Source organism: Protopterus annectens, chromosome 7.part0, assembly GCF_019279795.1.
Source record: "Protopterus annectens isolate FY-2018-M chromosome 7.part0, PAN1.0, whole genome shotgun sequence".
Classification (NCBI taxonomy): domain Eukaryota; kingdom Metazoa; phylum Chordata; order Ceratodontiformes; family Protopteridae; genus Protopterus; species Protopterus annectens.
In genome coordinates, this window is record NC_056739.1 from 1,959,351,035 (window position 1) to 1,959,364,472 (window position 13,438).

Below are 13,438 nucleotides of genomic sequence, written 5' to 3' on the forward strand. Positions count from 1 at the left end.
GACTAATAAAGGTATGAGGCGAAGCCCATGTTGCTACAGCACAAATATCATCCAAAGACAGCCTAGCCTGAAAAGCAGTTGAGGTAGCCACAGAACGTGTAGAATAAGCCTTCATTTTAAAGGGTAATTCTTTGTCATTGGAAGCATAAATAAATGAGATGCAATCAGAGATCCAGCGAGACAAGGTTACCTTAGAAACCAGAACCCCAAGTCTAGTGTCTGAAAATGCGACAAACATTTGATCTGATTTCCTGAAATCTTTTGTCCTATGTAAACAGAAATGCAACAGTCTGTGAACATCCAGCTGATGAAACTTAAATTCTGCCTTGTTGGAGAATTCAGGAAAAAACACAGGCAACTCAATGGATTGGCTGATCTTGACAACAGAAGCAACCTTTGGAACAAAGGAGGGATTGGTTCTTAAGGAGACCCTATCTTTGTGGAACACCAAATAAGGTGGCCTAATCGATAATGCTTGGAGTTCAGACACCTGCCTAGCTGAAGTTATGGCTACCAAGAATACTGTCTTCCATGACAAGAATTTAATGCCACACGTAGCTGTGGGCTCAAAGGGAGCTGAGGTGAGCTTATGTAGTATACAACTGAGGTCCCATGGCATCACTGGATCAAAGACTGGAGGTATAAGTAACAATGTCCCTCTCATAAAAGCTCTACAAAGCCTATAAGCCATAAGGTTGGGCTCATTAACAACGGGAAAGGTAGAAATTGCTGCCAATTGCACTTTAATGGTTGCCACAGCTGAACTCTGACTAAACAGTTGCGAAAGAAATTCGAGTATTGCCAAAATAGGCACTTTATATGGATCAATATGTCTTTCATGGGCCCAAAAAGAAAATCTCTTCCATTTACTGGAATAAATTTTCCTGGTAAAAGGCTTGTGGGAAGATGATAGAATATGGACCACTTCCGGGGAAAAATCATGAAGCCTGACTAAGGACGGAACTGGAGCAGCCAAGCTGTCAATCTGAGGGTCTGGATGGAGGGATGGAACTGTCCTGACATACGAGTCAGCAGATCTGGAACTGGGTCCAGAATCCAGGGTTTGTCCATTAGATAGGGTTGAAGGAAGGGAAATTAAATCTGATGAGGCCAGTGTGGGGCAATGAGGATCATTTTGCTCCCCAAAGACTGTGCTTTCTGAATGACCTTTGATATCAGAGGTAACGGTGGAAAGGCGTAGAGAAGACCGGAGGGCCAATCGTGAGCCAGAGCGTCCCTGGGTGCAAGGGTGAAGTAGCTGCTGCATTTGGCATTGAGGGGGCTGGCAAATAGATCATAGCAAGGCTGACCCCATCTGTGGAATATCTCTTCTGCAACATAATTGTTCAGGGACCACTTGTGAGGCATTAGGATAGCTCTGCTCAGCCTCTCGGCAATCACGTTGGACTTCCCCAGTATATGCGTTGCAACTAGAAAGCATTGGGAAGACATCGCCCACTGCAAAACTGAAGTGCCTCTCCGCAAATGGGGTATGATTTGGTTCCTCCCAGTTTGTTCAGGTGCCACACTACCGACATGTTGTCTGAGTGGATTGCAATTGTCCCTAGAAGGAGAGAGCTCTTAAGTGCTTGCAATGCTAATAGCACTGCTCTCACCTCCAAGACATTGATATGCAAATGGGTCTCGTAATCCTGCCATGTACCTTGGACAGTCCTGCCAAGAAAATGCCCCCCCCCCCCGATCTGGGAAGCATCCGTGTTCACCGTGGCAACTGGAGAGGATGGGACAAAGAGCTTGCCCATGTTGAGATTGCTGGCCTGAAGCCACCAGCATAGATCCCGCTTGCATGCGTCCGGAATCAGAATAAAATGGGGAAGTGGGAGATGCTGCAGTGACCATTGGGCGAAAAGCAGCCACTGAAGAACCCTCATATGTAGTCTGGGAAGGGGAACTAGCATGATTGTGGCAGCCATGGTCCTTAATAACTCAAGGACCACTTTTGCCCTGACCTTCCTCAATGGTAGTAAGGCGTAGACCTGCTGTTGTAGAGCCTGAACTCTCTCCTCTGGTAAGAAGGCCCTCGTGAGCACCGAATCTAGTTCGGCGCCAACAAAAGTGAAACGCTGCGAGGGCAACAAGGCAGATTTTTTCCAATTTAGAGTAATTTCTAACTGCTGGCACAGTGTAATGGTGGCCTCTCTGGTCTGTAACAGTAGATGCCTGGTGGTGGCAGAAAGGAGCCAGTCATCCAGGTACAGAAACACTTGGAATCCCTGACGTCTCAAGTGAGACGTTACCACTGCCATGCATTTGGTGAACACCCTGGGGGCTGTGGTGAGACCAAAGGGCAGAGCGCAAAACTGAAAATGATTGGCTCCCAGACGGAAGGGTAAATTACTTCTTGATGCCCTGTCCATCTTGATACGGTACTAAGCATCTTTGAGGCTGATGGAGCACATCCACACATCTTTCCCTAACAGAGGGAGTATTGACTGGAAGGTGAACATGCGGAACTTGGACTTTTGTATGGGACAGGTAGCTCACTGATCCAATAGGGGATGGAGCACACACTACCCCCATCTGAATCTGAGCCTTGAGGAACTTCATCATCCTGTCCATGTCTGCCTCAGACCAGCTTCTAGAGGACCTGGAAGAAGCAGACAAGGGAGGTCTGGAGTGTCTCGATTTAGATGAAGGGGACTTGCATAACTGGCTTGGAGACTTGCTCTGGGCTCCCAGATCCACAGCCCTAGGATCTGATGCAGGAACCGAAGGAGGAGGAGGAGACTGTGTAATGATCTCAGTTGAATCCAAGGAGGCCCGTGGATACAGAGGTAGTAGTTTTCTTCGAATCTGTGGAGGTCGGATAAAAAATTGTCTGACTTTATTTCAGGCTCCAAGGGACCTAATTCTTAACCTCCTTGAAGGAGGACGAAGCCATGGAGGGTGTATGAGCCTCAGAAGCTGAAGAAGAGCCCTTAATACAAGTTTGTTGCGCCTATACGCGAGTGCAGACAGATTAAAGGACGCACAAACCTCATACGTTGCTCTAAGGTGATCAACACCTAAACAGTATATGCACTCCTTGCAGGCATCTTGGCTGGGGATGTTGTGCCCACAAGAAGTGCATCACTTGAAACCCAGACAGGGTTTGTCTGACATAACTACCATCAGAAAAAGATCTGGGCCGAAAGCCTGCCAAAAACAATCGCACACAAAAACACAAACAGCAACGAAAAACCGAATACATAAGTATAAAGTTATCACTTTTTTTTCCCCAGTAATGGTTAAGATAGAGAATAACAAGCCAAAAGGGACAAGAGAAACTACCACACACTCACAACCACCTACTTTACCCAACATCAGAATAAAGCTCTGTACCATACACCGGGGAAATACAAGGTGAAAGATAATGAAGGAGGAGAAATGTCACTCCATAAAGTGAAGAAAAGAAAAAACATCTTTACTTATCCAGCAAATACGTCTTGAGAGCTCAGATCCATGTCCGATTGCTGAAGTGGCAAACGATATCAGAATTGCTGGGGTGGGTGTAGTGCATTATGGGTAAAGGGAGGAGCTCAAGAGTTGGATCCAAGTCTGGAAAATGTGGTAGAGCTGGAACAGAGGGTCGGATCTGAAAACCAATCACGAAGAGGAATTAAGAGGACCACATCAGATTCAATGTTTAAATATGCCAGCTACATGGCAGCAATAAGCTTAAATGTTCTCCATGACATTTTTTCTACACCACCAGCACAAGGAAGGGTTACTAACGTGTGCCAAATAATGAAGTATTAAGTCAACAGTGTAACAAGATAGAAATACAGAAAAAAATGTGAAAAACTGTCAACAAATCTTAACCCAATACCGTACTAAAGCAAGTTTTTCAAATTGCTCACCCACATACTGCCTCTAAACATCTTGCGTGCAGTGATGAGAGATCAGGATTGACACCAAGAGAATAGAAAAATCTTTTACCTTTTTCACGTCAGCTATCCGGTCCTTCTTTCTGACAGTTTTATCTTTGTTCTCTGAAAGGTTCTGCTGGGATTTCGAGCCACCAGATTCGCACTCGGATTCAGATTGGCTTTCTGATTCTTCAGAACTGCTGCTGGACTGACTTTCATGGTCACTGCCATGCTCACCACTATGCTCAATACTATGTTCACTGTTTTGATCACTACCACGTGCTTCATCACGTTCACCAATTTGTTCACCTTCTGATTGGCTTCCAGACTCAGATTCAGAGCGATTGGATTCTTCAGATGCATGATTTGATTCTTCAGATGCAGAATTGCTATGGGAAAAAAAAAGGTGATTCGCTTATCTATCCTTTTTGTGACCAGGTAATTCTACTCCAAAGGTCTTTGTCTCAATTATACATCATGCCATAAGACACAAGTTACAAATGTAGCAGAACAAAACCAAAATAAGTTGTATGCTTTCCATAATACTGCATCAGATTGAAGTATCATCTTTTAGGGCTTAGCTTGCTGCTTATGGCCTGCACTTTGGAACCCAGAATGCCTATCCTCCTCTCTCTTCCCAAAATACTTGCATCTCTCCCTCTTTCTCTATCCGCCATTCTCCCATTTCTGAATAAGAAAACAAAGTATAGTTGTGTAGGCAACTTACTGTAATAGTAGATGTTTGAACAGACCATTGCAGTGTTCCTCACTATCTGCAAAGATACTGCATGTTTGGCCAGTCCACAAAGCTAAGGCTCCTTCCTCACACACCATGTTTTGCCTTTAGAACAAAAGACGTGCCAGTATAACATGAATGAGTTGATGCAACAAAACTTTACTTCTTCATAGGATCATTGCTGTAGCATTCCTCACAATCGGGAATACTGCCAGAGTTTGGAATGCCTGGTAGAACAGCCCTGGAAAAAACAGTCATAGCACTAAAAAAAGCATTCAGCTTGTAATGTTGGTAATGTGTGAACAATTAAACGGGTAACTGCTTCCAAAATAGATCAACAGTCCAAATCTTTCCAAAAAATCTTCACAGGTAGAAACTGCCATGGTAGAATGAGCCTTACATTCTTGGGAGACTTTTTGCCTAGGTTGGAACAGAAAAAGGATATCCATCTGGAAATAATTTGCTTAGAACTGACCATCTTACCATATGATGCAATAAGTTAATTAGTTTTCTTAAAATCTACTTTTATCCAGATAAAATCTCAGCTGCCTATGAGCAACATGACAGTAAAGAAATCTCTCCCCTTTATTTTGTGGATTACAGTAAAAAGCAAAATGATGGGACAGTTTTATTATGAGCAAATCCAGACACTACTTTAGGCATAAATGAAGGGCTGGTTCTAAGACTTGCCCAATGTAAAACTATACCGGTCCAATAAAAGCTCCTGTTTGGTATCTACTTCTCTAAAGTGCAGGCTAACACAGAAGGTCCTTGGCTAACAAAGTTTGTAGATGACTGCAAACTAGGAGCCATAATTGAAAATCCCAGCGATGTGGACATACTACGAAAAGGCCTCACTGAGACAGATACCTGGTGTCAAAGCCATGGCCTGAAGCTCAATGCCAAAAAGTGTACTGTCATCCCCTTTGGTAAAAACTCTGTACCCATGAACTACCACATAGCTGGTAGTCTACTTAATGCCGAAAATGTGATGAGACCTTGGGACACAGGTGGACAGTAGTCTCTCCTTTGATAATCACATCGCCACAGTGGTCAGGAAATCCTTCTACGTGGCTCATCACAAAAGGTTTCTCATACAGAAAAAAAAAAAAAAAAAAAGAGGACACTGTTCCCCTCTACCCATCACTCATTAGACCCATTATAGAGTGCAATGCTCCTTTTGGTATGTACCTCACAAGGCATCTACAACAATTGGAAAGGCCACAGAAATACCTCACAAAGAGGATTACTGGCCTCAAACAGATGCCCTACGCAGACAGTCTCAAAAAACTACAGCTTTACTTCATCGCATACTGCCTACTCAGGGGCAATCTCTGCCTAACATACTATGTCAAACCCAGAGCTGTTGGACATGCTCCACTTAAAGAAATCCCAAATTGCTCCAAGCTACATGCTCTAGGGACCTAAACCTTGTCACCACAATAAACAGAAAGTACAGTTTTGTACTTACCATAAATGTAGATGTTCGAGTGCTAATACAGCTGCAGTCATAACAGATGGGTTTTCCTGCAGTCAGGCGGGTCCTCGGTCGGCGAATTCCAAAGTCTAGGTCCGGCGTCGGTTGTCGTCGCTTCTTCCCTGACGTCAGTGCGACAGGGGTATAAAAGAACCAGCCAACGCCATTTTCTACAGTTTTTCTTGCCCCAGATGTCAGGTGCCCCCAGAAGGAAGGCAATACATAAATTTATGTAATAATGCAATGCAGTATAATCAAAAAAACAGTAGTTGCAAGCAAATACACCATAAAAGAATACCCCAATCAGGTTGTATGAGGAGGTGTTAGCCATTAGGCCTGTTCCAGAAGGGAAGGAAGGAGGGAAACCTGGACTGCAGCTGTATTAGCACTCGAACATCTACATTTATGGTAGGTACAAAACTGTACTATGTTCATCGTGCATACAGCTGCAGTCATAACAGATGGGTAGAATACCAAAGCTAAGAAAGGGGTGGTAGGCACTAGGTGGAACTAGGAGGAGCCAGGATGCCCTGCAAAACTGCAGTGGCAAAACCTGCTCTAGATTTGGAGTATAAAGGCAGGTGATAGTGCTTGGAGAAGGTATGCACAGAACTCCAAGTGGCAGCTTCCAAAATATCTTTGGTAGGAACCCCCCTGAGGAAAGCTGCAGAGGTAGCTGTGGCCCTTGTGGAGTGAGACCCGATGCCTACAGGTACAGTTTTACCATGAAGAGATTAACAAAAGCGTATGCAGTGGGCTATCCATTTTGAGATTGTCTGTTTGGAAATAGGCTTCCCTTGAGCCCCTGAGGCATAGGACACAAAGAGTTGCTCTGATTTTCTGAAAGGCTTTGTTCTGTCCAAATAACGTAGTTGTCTGTGAATGTCTAGGGAATGTAGTAGTCTCTCCCCTTTGTTTTGAGGATTGGGGTAAAAGGTAGGCAAAGTGGATAGCCAGATTCAAGGCTACCCTGGATACTACCTTTGGCATAAAGGAAGGATTGGTTCGTAAGGAAACTCTGTCCTGATGGAAAATGATGAAAGGCTGCACAGCCATGAGGGCTTGTAGTTCCGAAACCCTGCGAGCTGAGGTGATAGCCAGCAGGAAGGCTGTTTTCCAGGACAAATACTGCAGTTCTGTTGACGCAGCTGGCTCAAAAGGAGGCAAAGTCAGTTTCTCTAGAAGGAAATTGAGATCCCAAGCAGGTACTGGTTGTTTCCTTGGGGGTTTTATATTCTTAGCCCCTCTGAGGAACTGCCTTAAGAGGGGGTGAGAGAATAAAGGAGGATCAGTGTTGTATTCTGCAGAAATGGCTGAGGCATGGATTCTGATGGAAGAGAATGAAAGTCCACTGCTTAGCATCTCAGCTAGGTACTGTAATATTTGAGGTAAATTCAGTATTCCAGGGTTCTGGCCCTTTTTCTCATTCCAAGCACAAAACAGTTTCCATTTGGCGGAGTAGGCTTTTCTAGTAGAAGGTCTTCTGGCCTCCAAAATGACATCCTGTACCTCCTTGGAGAGCAGGGTCTGTTGTGATTTTAAGGAATCTTCCATGCGGCTAGATTGAGTGTTTTCGGCCGACTGTGAGGAGTTTTGAAGTTGTGCTGAGTCAGTAGAAGAGGCATTAGAGGCAGGATCCATAGTGGGGAATGCGTTAGGCTCCTCAGGAGTGGGTACCAGTGTTGTCTTGGCCAGTCTGGAGCGATGAGAATCATCTTTGGTCTGTCTGCTCTGGTTTTTAATAGAACTTTGGGCAGCAGAGGAAGAGGTGGAAAGGCATAAACTGTCATTGTTGTCCAACTGAAAGAGAGTGCGTCCATTTTCCAGGCCTGTGGAGGAAAGGTCTTTGAGCAGAATTTTGCCAATTGGTGATTTCTGTGGGAGGCAACAGATCTATGTCTGGCCTTCCCCATGCTTGAATTATCTTTGAAAAAATTGAGGATGCAAATTCCATTCGTGTGGATCTGTCATATTTCTGCTTAGGTTGTCTGCCAGCGTGTTTTCCTTGCCTGGCAAGAACTGTGCTTGAAGCTCGATTTGCAATTCTAGAGCCATGTTCCAAAGAGACATGGCTAGCCTGCATAGGAGGTATGAGTGGGTTCCTCCCTGTTTGTTTATGTACCACATTACTGTGGTGTTGTCTGTCCTTATCAATAGCTGGCCTGGATGCAGCAGGTCTTTGAAAGCTATAATAGCATTTATTACTGCTAGCATTTCCTTTTGATTGATGTGTAGGTGCTTTTCCTTTTGGGACCATCTGCCCTGAATGCACCGATCTGTCATGTGCGCCCCCCAGGCATAATCCGAGGCGTCTGTTGTGATGGTTTGACTTGCTTGAGGCTTGCAGAATGGGAGACCTGTGTTTGTTTGGCATGCTTGAGCCCACCACAGAAATTCCTTTTGAAGACATGGAATTAGTGGTATTATTGTTTCCAAGCTGTGGGCGGCCACGGTGGTGCAGTGGTTAGCATTGCCGCTTCACAGCAAGAGGTTCTCCGGTTCGATCCTCGGCTGGGTTGCCTTCTGTGCGGAGTCTGCATGTCCTCCCTGTGGTCGCGTGGGTTTCCTCCGGGTGCTCCGGTTTCCTCCCACATCCCAAAGACATGCTGCAGGTGGATTGGACACTCTAAATTGGCCCTAGGTGTGTGTGTGTGAGTGTGCTTTCTGTGGAAGGTTGGGCGCCGGGCTGGCAACTCGACACCGTAAAACTCCACTGCCATTCAATGTGCGGACAAGGCGATCCGCTGTGGCGACCCCTAACCGGGAAAAAGCCGAAAGAAGAAGAAGAAGATTGTTTCCAAGCTGTGGCTGTGCTGAGACCATAGGTTTTTCAGGTACCATTGAAGTTTCCTCATATGCAGCTTTGCACATGGGATTAGTAGGATGCAAGATGCCATGAATCCCAAAGCCTGCAGGATTTTCCTTGCAGTCAGCCTGGTGAAAGTTGCCAGTTTTCTGAAGTATTGAGTTAGTTGCCCTTGTTTCTCTGGCGTGAGGTAGGCCATCTGGGTGTTTGTATCCAATTTGGCACCCAGGAAAATTATTGTCCGACAGGGTATTAGCCTTGATTTCTTTTTGTTGACTGTGTATTCCAGGGAATTCAACAACCTTATTACAAAAGCCAGATTCTTCAGAAGTATGTGCTTACTGTCCGCTTGGATCAGGCAATCGTCCAAATATGGGTATATTTGTATCCCTTGCAGTCTGCAGTAGGCAATTACTGATGCCAGGCATTTCGTGAACACTCTGGGTGCAGTAGATAAGCCAAAGGGCAATGCAGAGAATTGATAATGTGTTGAACCTGCAAGAAATCTGAGGTATCTTCTGCAATCTTGTCTGACTGGGACATGCAGGTATGCCTCCTTGAGGTCAAATGTTACTAGCCAAGACTCCTTGCCCAGCATGGGAAGAAGCTGCTGTAATGTGAGCATCTTGAATTTTGAAAATGTGTTTAGGATAGATAAGTCCAAAATAGGTCTCCAATCTTTGCCCTTCCTTGGTACCAGGAATAATCTGGAATAAAAACCTTGACCCTGTTGTTGTGCAGGTACCTCTTGAATAGCTTTCATGTCCATGAGATCTGAAATTTGTTTTTGTGCCTCTGCCCTTTGATTGTGTGGCAGGTTTGGCATGCCTCTCATTTTTGGAAGGGTGTGAAAGTGGAATCTGTAGCCTCTGTCTATAATGTCCAGGATCCATTTGTCTTTTGTGACAATATGCCAATTTTTTGAAAATAATGGCAGTTTTCCGCCTAAAGGTGCTGCCATTTGAGCCTTGCTTGGCATGCAAAGGGGAAAGTCATTGGTTCTGCTTTCTGAATGGGTGTGAACTATCCTCACTACCTCTTTGGGTAGGTGCTTGCCATTGTCTGCCTCTAAACGATCCCTGAGATTGCCCTCTACCCCTCGGGCGCCTGTATCTACCTCTTTGGGGTCTGTCCGTGGCTGGAAAGGACCAATTTTTTGAAGGCCAATTTCTACTGAAACGTGGAGGTTGTACCTGTAGGAAATCTTTCACTGTTTGCATTGATTTTGCCTTTTCCTCCATTTTCTTTAATACCTCCTCAGCTTTGACACCAAACAATACATCTTTTTGCAGAGGTGCATCCAGTAATTTAGCTTTGACCTGATCTGGTAAGGTTTGCTCTTTGAGCCAAGCATGTCTACGTATGACTGATCCTGTAACAGCAGCTCTATATGAGGCCTCTAAAGCATCAAAACCACATTGCAAGGTATGTTTACCTACTTGTTCTGCACTATGTATCAAATCCTGCAACTCCTTCAAATCAGGTTGTTCAGGTTGTGACATTTTGCTTCTCAACTGTGATAACAGAAACTGTTGGTACTTTAACATATGGAACTGGCAGTTTAACGCCCTCATGGATAAGGTGGCAGAGGTGTATACCTTTTTCCCCCACCTTTCTAAAGCTCTGGAATCCCTCTCTGAAGGTAAAGGATTTTTAGCAGTGGAGGCCTTAATTCAGTTGGGGCCCTGTGAGATAGTTTCTGGGTCAGCCGCATGGCTTTTGGATAGGAATTGGTGCGAGTCAGGAACCCGGTAATACCTGTCAGGCTTGACTGGGGCTGAAGGCAAAGAGTCTGGGTTAAGGCAGGACTCCGAATACACATCATCAAGGATATCTAAGACAGGGGGTATAGCCAGAGGCCTGTGCTGAGGGAGCAAGAGAAAATCCCTAAGCCTTTTCTTGGAGTCCGAGTACTCTTGACCTTCTCAGTGGAAGTGTTCCCTCAAGGTATGCAAGGTTTCCCCAAAAGAGTAATCCTCAGAGGGGGGAGACAGAGGGAATGGACTCCTCTGTATCAGAATCTTCAAAAAGGGAGTATGAATGTTCCTGGTCATCAGAATGTTCTGAAATAATGGAAGCCTGGTCCGAGGAGGGGGATTCTTCCTCCACTCTGGTCCTTTTTTCTGGGGGGGGGGGGTTGAGAACCCCCTAATAAGAGAAATCAAGTCCTCAGCCATTTTGAGCATCTGCTTTTTAGGCACGGGGCCTTGAGAAAAGCCCTGTGGGGTTTGCTTTTTAGAATGCATGGCTGTCTTAGACTTAGTGAAAGCCTTGATGGAAAAAGAAGAGGAAGGCCTGAAGACACCTTGAGAGGAGGCAGACCTGTCTAAACTCTGAGTTTCACCGCCAAGAGTGGCTTCGGTATCTGTAGTCGGGGTGTGGGCCGAAGAGCCTGCGACCTTGGGTACAGAAGACACCGCCAATGAAGTGTCGTCGGTAGTAAGGGGCTGCGTAGGCGCCTCGCAGAGAACCGGACCACCTGTAGTCGGCTTTGGCGTGGTGTCGGTAGAGGCCGCGTACCTCGTGTGTCGGTCCTTATCTTTGCGTCTTTTAGTCAAAACCGGAGTCGGAGTATCCGACAACATTATGTAGTTAAATATTTTGCCAAAAAAAGTGCTGGGCGAACTCCGCCCGACGCTTAATGGTGCATTTGTTGAATGTAGCACAAAAACGACAGGCTGAGACGTCGTGGTCTGGGCCTAAGCAAGGAATGCAGAGGGAATGAAAATCCTTATGCGGTATTTGCTTCCCACATGAAATACAATTATTAACTTTATCTGACATCGGTCTGAGGCAAGAAAAGTTTCCCCAACGGGGTACTTAGCTTTCAAGAAGACTTCGGTTGCAGATATTCGTAATCTCAGGAGCTGGCCGACCGGCACTTGCGAACTGTTTCTGCTCCGGGCACCGCGCGGCAAGAAAGACTGGAGAAAATGGCGTTGGCTGGTTCTTTTATACCCCTGTCGCACTGATGTCAGGGAAGAAGCGACGACAACCGACACCGGACCTAGACTTTGGAATTCGGCTGACCGAGGACCCGCCTGACGGCAGGAAAACCCATTTGTTATCACTGCAGCTGTATGCACGATGAACATCATGCTGGAGGGATGGATTCTTGTCCCAGAGACTTCCCATACTCTGTAACAGACTACCTATCTATGTCAAACAGAGCTCCTCATTAGCACTCCAAGAAAAATCTTGATGATCATTTGGGAAATAGGAAATTCACCCCAGGGATCACTTCTGTGGCTCTGCTCGACAGGGGCACAGGAAAATAATTTTCTTGGACGGCAAAAGCCAGGGTACATTTTTGGCTAGGCTTATACATGGCCAGGGCCAATAGCCTAGTACCTACTTATGAACTCATCTGCTAAGTCTACTTTATACCTACAATCATAAATGTAGTATTCATGCAAACATCTGAATAATGTTACAACTCTTCTTCTTTCGGCTGCTCCCGTTAGCCACAGCGGATAATCTGTTTCCATTTCTTCCTGTCCTCTGCATCTTGCTGTCACACCAACCATGTGCATGTCCTCTCTCACCACATCCATAAACCTTATCTTAGGCCTTCCTCTTTTCCTGTTACCTGGCAGCTTCATCCTTTTCCCCAATATACTCTGCATCCTTCCTCAGCAAATGTCCAAACCAACGTAATCTTGTCTCTCTGGCTTTGTCTCCAAACCTTCCAACCTGGCTGACCCTCTAATATACTTATGCCTAATCTTGTCCACCCTTGTCACACCCAGCGCAAATCGTAATATCTTAATCTCTGCCACATCCAGCTCTGACTCTTGCCTTTTTGTCAATGCCACTGTCTCCAACCCATATAACATAGCTGGCCTCACTACTCTCTTTTAGACCTTCCCTTTCACTCTTATGGTACTAGTCTGTCACAAATCACTCCTGACACTCTTCTCTACCCACTCCATCCTACCTGCACTCCCTTCACCTCCCTTCCACACTCACCATTACTCAAAGTACAGTTGTGTACACTTACCATAAATGTAGATGTTCGAGTGCATTCACTGTTGCAGTCATTACATTTGGGTACTCTGCTAGCAGGTTGCCCTCAGACGGCCTGATTAACAAAGTCTTGGGTCCTGCGTCGGTTGCTGTCCCTTCTTCCATGACGTCAGGTTGTCAGGGGCATAAAACATGCAGCCGACACCATTACATCAGTTTTTCTTGCCCCAGATGTCAGGTGCCCCCCAAATGGGGAGCAAATAAAAAGTACAGTTTTGTACCTACCATAAATGTAGATGTCTGATAGGTATGCATCTGCAGTCATCACATATGGGTTGTCCTGCCTCAGGCAGCCCTTCGGTCGGCCGGATTCCAAAGTCTGGGTCCGGCGTCGGCTGATGTCGCCCTTTCCCCGACGTCAGAGCGCCTGGGGTATAAAAGCGTCAGCCGACACCACCTTCCTCAGTTTTTCTTGCCCCAGATGCCAGGTGCCCTCTAAGGAAGGCTAAATTTGGAGAAATGCAATAAATTCCAAAAATGCACCAAAAAAAAAAAAAAAATATATATATATATATATATATATA

The 13,438-nt window shown here is 45.5% G+C and overlaps 1 protein-coding gene across 3 annotated transcripts in view; it reads right to left on the bottom strand.

Moving 5' to 3' along the window:
- Positions 1–4,031, bottom strand: part of CHD2 (chromodomain helicase DNA binding protein 2) — a 3,702,317-nt gene extending 3,698,286 nt beyond the window's left edge. For all 3 annotated transcript variants that reach the window (XM_044078379.1, XM_044078380.1, XM_044078378.1), the window contains exon 1: positions 3,940–4,031. The gene's annotated coding sequence lies outside the window, so the exon portion shown is untranslated. The remainder of the gene's footprint in view (positions 1–3,939) is intronic.
- Positions 4,032–13,438: the final 9,407 nt, after the last annotated feature.